We start from the raw sequence: 7,938 nt of genomic DNA on the forward strand, positions 1-7,938 counted from the left end.
AATAAATGTCCAAGAATCTAAGTTAGAACTTTTATTATGCTTTATTCCTTCAGCATTCTCATTTCTAATATGAATATTCTACTATAAATAAGACCCTAGAGAAAGAGAGGGATAGGAATACATATTGCCAGTAAATAAACCAGACAAACATTTCCCTCTTTCTCCCTGCACACCTTTAGCTGAAAGTCTGAGCTAGAAAAATGTGTATGATATTGCTCAGTAGGTTTGATTTTATAAAAAAAGACAAAGGCTGACAAATTTATATATTTTTGTTTGATTGATTCTCATAACGAAGCAGTGTTTCACTCTGCATTGGCATTTCTGTCCAGACAGTTAAATAATTCTTGATAGCTCACTTTGAAAAAGAATTGTGCACAGCTTCCTCCTGTCTAATTAAAGTGCCCAGACCTGCGCTCTCAGGCAGGGCTAGTGTGCGCACCACCCCGGAAGGGTAGCAGGAGTGGGGGACCGAGGGGGTGGTGGGGTTAGGGTGCTGGGAGGGACCAGGGTACAGAGGTAGGGAGGTGGGCTGGGGCGGGAAGCAGCAGCAGGGCGCACAGTGACATGGCACGGCCAGACGCTGAGGAGGGGGCTATGGTGGCTCCTGGGCACCCGCTTGCGAAAGGATACCTTCTGGTCCCAAGGGACGCTGCGGCTGGGAAGGTGAGCGCGGAGCAGCAGAAAGGGCCCAGAGCTGGCTCCCTGGTCCTGAATGGGGTCCCCAGAGACAACGCCGCTGCCCTCTCGGGAGCGCTTGGCGGGCCGCAGATTCTCCAAAGGCCTGTGACTCACCGCCCTGCTGGGCTCTGGCCTCAACTGCCTGGGTGCCTGGATCAAGTGCGGCAGTGTGCAGCAGCATCTCTTCTGGGTCACCATGTTGGGCCAGTGCCTATGCTCCGTGGCCCAGGTGTTCATCCTGGGCTTGCCCTCCCACATCGCCTCAATTTGGTTTGGGCCCAAAGAGGTGTCCACGGCTTGCGCCACCGCCGTGCTGGGCAATCAGCTTGGAACCGCAGTTGGCTTTTTACTACCACCTGTTTTAGTGCCCAACACACAGAATAACACAGATCTCCTGGCTCATAATATAAGCATCATGTTTTATGGAACATCAGGTGTCGCCACACTTTTATTTATTTTAACAGCAATTGCATTCAAAGAAAAACCTCCATACCCACCTAGTCAGGCTCAGGCAGCAATTCAAGACAGTCCCCCTGAAGAGTACTCTTACAAGAAATCAATAAGAAACCTGTTTAAAAATATTCCTTTTGTCCTTCTGTTGATCAGTTATGGAATCATGACTGGAGCATTTTATTCAGTCTCAACATTATTAAATCAAATGATATTGACACATTTTGAGGGAGAAGAGGTGAATGCTGGAAGGATTGGGCTAACACTGGTAGTAGCTGGAATGGTGGGCTCCATTCTCTGTGGCTTGTGGCTGGATTATACCAAAACATACAAACAGACAACTTTGATAGTTTACATTTTGTCTTTTATCGGAATGATTATATTTACTTTCACGTTGGACCTTGGTTACATTATCATCGTGTTTGTTACTGGAGGGATACTTGGGTTTTTCATGACTGGTTACCTTCCCTTGGGTTTTGAATTTGCTGTTGAAATTACTTACCCTGAATCTGAGGGCACTTCGCCTGGTCTTCTCAATGCTGCTGCACAGGTGTTTGGGATTTTGTTCACATTGGCTCAAGGAAAGCTCACAACAGACCATGGTCCTAAGGCAGGAAACATTTTCCTTTGTTTCTGAATGTTTTTAGGCATCATTTTAACAGCATTAATCAAGTCTGATCTGAGAAGACACAACATAAATATAGGAATTAGGAATGTTGAAATTAAAGCGGTGCCAGTTGATAGTCCTGTAGATCAAAAACCAAAAACGGTTATATTATCCAACCAGCCAGAATCATCAATTTGAAGTTGAAAGAAAAAGTTACTGTCCCTCAGAAATTGGGATACAGCCTGATGATCTTTGGAAAGATATATGGACAGTAAAGCTGGGCTTATTAGTGGTGGAAATGGATATTTACTTGAAAATTACTGTATGAACTGTGAACAAATGGTTGTTGTTTTGCTGGTTAATTTAAGTAATATTTTGCTTAAAATATTTTTGTTCTGCATCATGTTTAACACTTCCATTTACCTAACTAGTGTCCATTTTCAGTCATACATCATGTCTGAAAGTAAACTTCTTGACATTTATTCTATCAAAAGTGTTTTTCTTGTAAAAAAATGGAAGCTTAGAAGACTTTCTAAAATGATAATATGGGAGTCTTGTCCTCGTAATGCATATAAATGTACATATAGTTTATATAAAAAATATTCAGTGGGACCAAATACACAATCTATTCCTAACTAGCTACCTTTCTACTGTGCTGACCAGCTATCCGGGCCACCACAGTGAATGCAATATACCAACATGATGCTCCTAACCCACTGAAGGACAGTATTGGGATCTGGCATCCAGAAGACTGCTAAGATCTCTTCCCATTTCTTATATTGTTACAAAGTGTGTTGTAACAGTAACTGTCAATGACCATAAAAACTGTTCTGTGTGCAGATGCTACCATAACCTTGGTCTAAGAATCATGCTCTAATTAAGCTAAGGAGTTCAGACACAGGCACATTGAGTTCTTTTCTTTGCTGCCTTCTTATCATGAATAAATGCTGACACCATGTTTTTTAGTATCCCTTGAAACAGAATACTTTTATACCCAGTGTCCTTTTTTACTCTCTTCTTATTTTCAATATATAACTTTCTAGCAAGAAAATGTTATCATATGTGTTACTGGTTATCTCATGATTTCTTGTATCACATCCTGTATTTTTGCCTTGAAGATTCCTAAGATAAGGAAATCTATAATAACTTCAGATAGCCCGGGTGTCCCCATGTAGTGGAGACCTCTTAGATGCTAACAACTCTAATTTTTCAGTGTCATTTTTATGACCATTCTCCTTTGAGGAATACTGTGCCCAGGCACACATTCTATTGATGTGCTGAGGAGTGGATTCTTTTCTTCATCACAGAGTGTGTGTAGTCATCACTCTGTTGAAACAGTCTGCTCTTTTACAAGCTCAGGATAAGGAGAATAGGACCAAATGTGTTTCCACAGTGCCTACCACTGTGTTTTGTTTACAGTGAGAGGTTAAATGTTGTTGATGTCCTGACTCAAGCTTATAGGGACTGTCTTTACAGTAATGCCATTTATTAACAATAATTTTTACATTATGTCCATATACACAAAAAAGCTGATCATGTGATGAATATGCTTGAAGTGAATAGCAGTTTCAATTTAAGTGAAATATATGCATTGGTTTATGTTCTCTGTGATCAAATGACTATGAATTGTGTGGAATCTAACCCGAGAGAATGTGTTATCAGAACAACATAGCTAAGAATCAAAAACTCTGGTTCTGTGTCCCAGATCTTCTTTTGTTTGTCAAATTGTCACTCTGGACAAATTGTTTAACCTCTCTGGGTGGCATTTTCCTGATCCATGAAATGAATGTATTCACTTTGATTTTTTCCTTTTTTTTCTTTTTTCTTTTCTTTTTTTAAAGAGAGAGAGAGAGAGAAGAGAGAGAGAGAGAGAATTTTTTAATATTTATTTTTCAGTTTTCAGTGGACACAAAAATCTTTATTTTTTTTTTATTTTTATGTGGTGCTGATGATTGAACCCAGTGCCCCGTGCATGCCAGATGAGTGCGTTACCGATTGAGTCACATCCCCAGCCCTCACTTTGATTTCAAAGATCTTTTTTAAATATTAAATATCATTCAACATGGAGTAAAACAAGTCTAACCAGAGAAAAATGTCTTTGATGATTGTTGGTGGAAACAAGGGACTTTCAAATCTCTTTTTAGCCTCTTCAGTCTGCAGTAGGTCAGGCAGAATATGCCTGATCAGTAGCTCCTTTTGATATTTACATCATAGGTTAAAATTGCCAAAAATATTTTAGGCTACCCACTCCCAAATAATTGTTTCTATTTTGAAATTGTCTGTGTTTAAAATAAATTTACTGAGTTCCTGAGGTTTTGAACAAATTATTGATAAAAGTTGGAGTACTTTCTTTCTGAAAAGTGTGCATATATGTGTTGTATGTTTTTTCCTTGTTTAGAAAAGGGGCAAAAAAAGATGTGATAGAATCCACAATGAATTGATAGTTTTTCTGTGTTTTGAGTGGAAATTTCTAAGACGTGTCAAACGAGAATGTTATAATTTTGCAAAATGAAATAGGTGATCATCATCTGTATAAATTTCAGTCAAATGATTTTAGGAAAAAACTGATGGTTTCAAAAGCTGTGGTGTTTATAGATATTGCAAATATAGCTTTTGCCTTTTCAGAATGTTGGAGAAATGTTTTTGAAAATATATTTGCCTGTAAAAATATGTTTGTGTGCAATAGCTAGAAGAATGCCTGTGTTTTATGTCATTATTCATGTTCTAATTTTTGCTCTTTGTACAGTTTATCTGTTTGCTTATTCTTCATTATTTCAGACTCATAATAAATTTATTTTTTTAATGTAAAAAAATAAAATAAAATAAAGTGCCCAGTGATCTGCAGCCTCTGCCAGAATTGCCTTACGTGTTTGCATGGGTGTATAAAATGGACTGCAGGTTTAACCTGGTTCACATTTCCCATACTCCTCAGAACCTAGGACTGGTTGGGCAGGTCTATCCAAGTCTCTGATGTGTACAGTGAGATTTTAAGGTTTAATATGTGAATAGCACACAAAAAATGTGATCACCTAATGGTGGAGGCGATCCCCCACTCACTGTCTTGACAGGGTCACAGTGAGAAAAAGTGTTGGCAAAGCCGCTCTCCCACTGTCTTGACAGGGTCACAGTGAGGATGAATGCTGGCAAAGCCACACTGGTTGGTGGGTAACCGAAACCATGAGACCCTTTTTTATGTAATTGGGACTTTGCATTTTCATGCTTATGTTTCTCACAGGAGGCATGAGTATGTTAAATGCCAAACAAATTAAATTTCAGATGGCTAGAACAGAACAGGTAGTTCAAGCCTTGGAGGCCGTTCTACCCACCCCTCAGCATATCAAGGACAAAGTAAAAGGCTATTCTTCTATCTTAGTACATTGTGGACAAACCTAATAATGGACAACAATCATCCTCTGAAAAACAAATTCTTTGAGAACTAGTGCACCTTGACTGAGAAACAAACTCTTTGAGAACTAGTGTACCTTGACTGAGAAACAAAGAAACTCTTCGAGAAAGCAGCTCAACCAGTTTTATGAAAATAAATTTAGGAATCAATTAAAATAGGTTTATAAGACACAGTTTTAAAATAATGTTAGAAATGTTATTTTATTTAGATTCTTAAGTTTAGAAATTCTTAAGTCTTTAAGTTGTATAGGTTTCTGATATGTTTTAAGGATGATTCATAAACTTTAGGATATTTTAAATATAAGATTTAAAGGGACTTTTTTAGATGGGAATTTTGAATTAGAAATAAAGTACAAATGTACTTTAGGTTAATGATTGGCTAAAGACTTAGAGTCTGGTTATGTAGTTTGGCATCAGTTAATAAGGAAATAACATATCTTGGGAAAAATAGTAAATCTTGGGAAAATCTGAAGGATGTAAATTGGTGACATGTTTTATTGATGATTCTGTACTTTGATGATTGTATGGCTGGGGGTCATATCCTGGAAGAATGTAGATCGGTGTGCTCTCAATCATGGTTAAGGAAATGTCATGTCTTGGCAAAGTTTTAAATTATATAATCAATGACGTATTGTGAATCTATAATGATGAGAAAAATTGTAATAAAAAGGGGACCCAGAGAAAGCTGCTTTAGCTGTCTCTCTGGAGATTGCTCAAACGGAACGACTCCTGTCTCATCACTTCGCTGACGCCACTCCTCCTTCAGGACTCCCTGGACCCCGCTGGGGCTGGACCCCGGCAATTGGCGCCCGAACAGGGACCTGAAGGTAATCCCCTCGGCACCTGAAGGTAAGCCCCCTCGGCATTTGCCCCCTTATTTTCGGAGTGGATAGGCCATTACCCGTGGGTTTCGCGAGCCCCCTGTTGGCAGAACAGGTGAGAGTGGGTAATTAGGTAAAAGAAAAATGGGAAATACAGAATCCAAGGAACGAGGATTATTCATTGATATTGTTAAACATTTGCTTAGAAAAAAAGGAGTTCAGGTTCCCACTTCACAATTACAGAGGTTTTTTCATTTTATTCAGGAATGTTGTCCTTGGTTCCCAGAAGAGGGAACCTTAGATCTAAAAACATGGGTAAAAATAGGAGAAGCTTTAAGAGCATATTACTCTAATTATGGACCAGAAAATATGCCTGTAGATGCTATAGCATTATGGAATCTTTTAAAAGATATGTTAGATCCAGCTCAAGAAGCTGAAATCTTAAATAAGATTAACTTAACTGTCCCTACTGAAGAAACTCCCCTAAGGAAGGACTCTAGAAGTGAAACTTATGTCCTGAAAAAAGATGAGGAGAAGGATCAATCTTGTTTACAAAATAAAGATAATTTAGAAGAAGCAGCTACTGAATATCATAATGAAGAATTCTTTGCCCCCATAAGTACACATTCTTGCGGATCTTCTACCAAAAATAAATTGGGTTCCAAAATGAAAAATACTTTACCACCTCCTCCACGGAATGTAGGATTTAAAGGAGCTATGAAAGAGGCTCTACAATCTAGAGATTTAAGTTTTACTCTCCCTATCACTTTTGATTCAAATGATTAAGTTAATTTTAGATAGACAACATCCTTATTTTATAGGACATATTCGAGGACATTCTAACTTACCAGGAAAATTGTCACAAGGCAATACATTGGCAGATTCATTAACCAGACCCCAAATTCTTACTGTTCAGGAAGCTACAGCTAGTCATGCTTTACATCATCAAAATGCTTCTGCCCTTCGACAGCAATTTCATATCCCTAGGAAATCAGCTAGAACTATTGTCAAAAATTGTCAAACCTGTCCATAATTATTGCCAACTTTACCCATGGGAGTTAATCCTCGTGGTTTAAGACCTAATGATTTATGACAAATGGATGTTACTCATATTCCTTCATTTGGAAAATTAAGTTATGTTCATGTTGTTGTTGATACTTTTTCTCATGTGATTATTGCCTCAGCAAGAACTGGGGAAGCATATAAAGACGTAGTGCAACACTTGTTTATTTGTTTCTCATATTTGGGAATGCCTAAAGCATTAAAAACAGATAATGCACCAGCTTACACTTCAAATGCTTTTAAAAAATTTTGTGATATGTTTAAAATTTCTCATTCTACAGGAATTCCTTATAATCCTCAAGGACAAGCTATAGTTGAGAGAGCTCATCAAACATTGAAAGCTCAAATTACTAAACTTCAAAAAGGAAAATATAAATATAGTTCTCCTTATCATGTTTTACAACATGCTTTGTTTGTGATCAATCATCTTAATTGTGATTATAAAGGAGTGACTCCCATGTTAAGACATTGGGAAAGTGAAAAAATATCAGCAAAACCCTTGGTAAAATGGAAAGATCTTTTGACAGGTAAATGGAAAGGACCTGATGTATTACTAACTTGTGGGCGAGGATATGCTTGTGTCTTCCCACAGGATGCAGATTCCCCCATTTGGATTCCTGACAGACTGATTCGACCCTATGTCCAGCCTCCGGACCAGAAAGCGGAACAGATCGTGCCCTCCGAGTCTCTGACATGCCTCACCATTGACCACGGTGCCTGAGGAAGATTTGATGACTACCTTGATTCCATCTTTCTCCCGAATGAGCTTTGATGACCCTCAATCCTTATTCAGACGATCATCTTCTACAAGATTTGCAGAATTACCAACTTGGGGACAATTAAAACAATTGACTCATCAAGCTCGAGAACTTATTTCTACTCAGTCAAACCTCTACACTCCTGAGAAAATGTTTG

General features: G+C 38.4%; 1 pseudogene; it reads left to right on the forward strand.

Moving 5' to 3' along the window:
* Window positions 1–564: 564 nt before the first annotated feature.
* LOC143397870 (choline/ethanolamine transporter FLVCR1 pseudogene) lies at window positions 565–2,011 on the forward strand (annotated as a pseudogene).
* The last annotated feature ends 5,927 nt before the right edge of the window (window positions 2,012–7,938 follow it).

The sequence above is a fragment of the Callospermophilus lateralis genome, chromosome 1, assembly GCF_048772815.1.
Source record: "Callospermophilus lateralis isolate mCalLat2 chromosome 1, mCalLat2.hap1, whole genome shotgun sequence".
NCBI lineage: Eukaryota > Metazoa > Chordata > Mammalia > Rodentia > Sciuridae > Callospermophilus > Callospermophilus lateralis.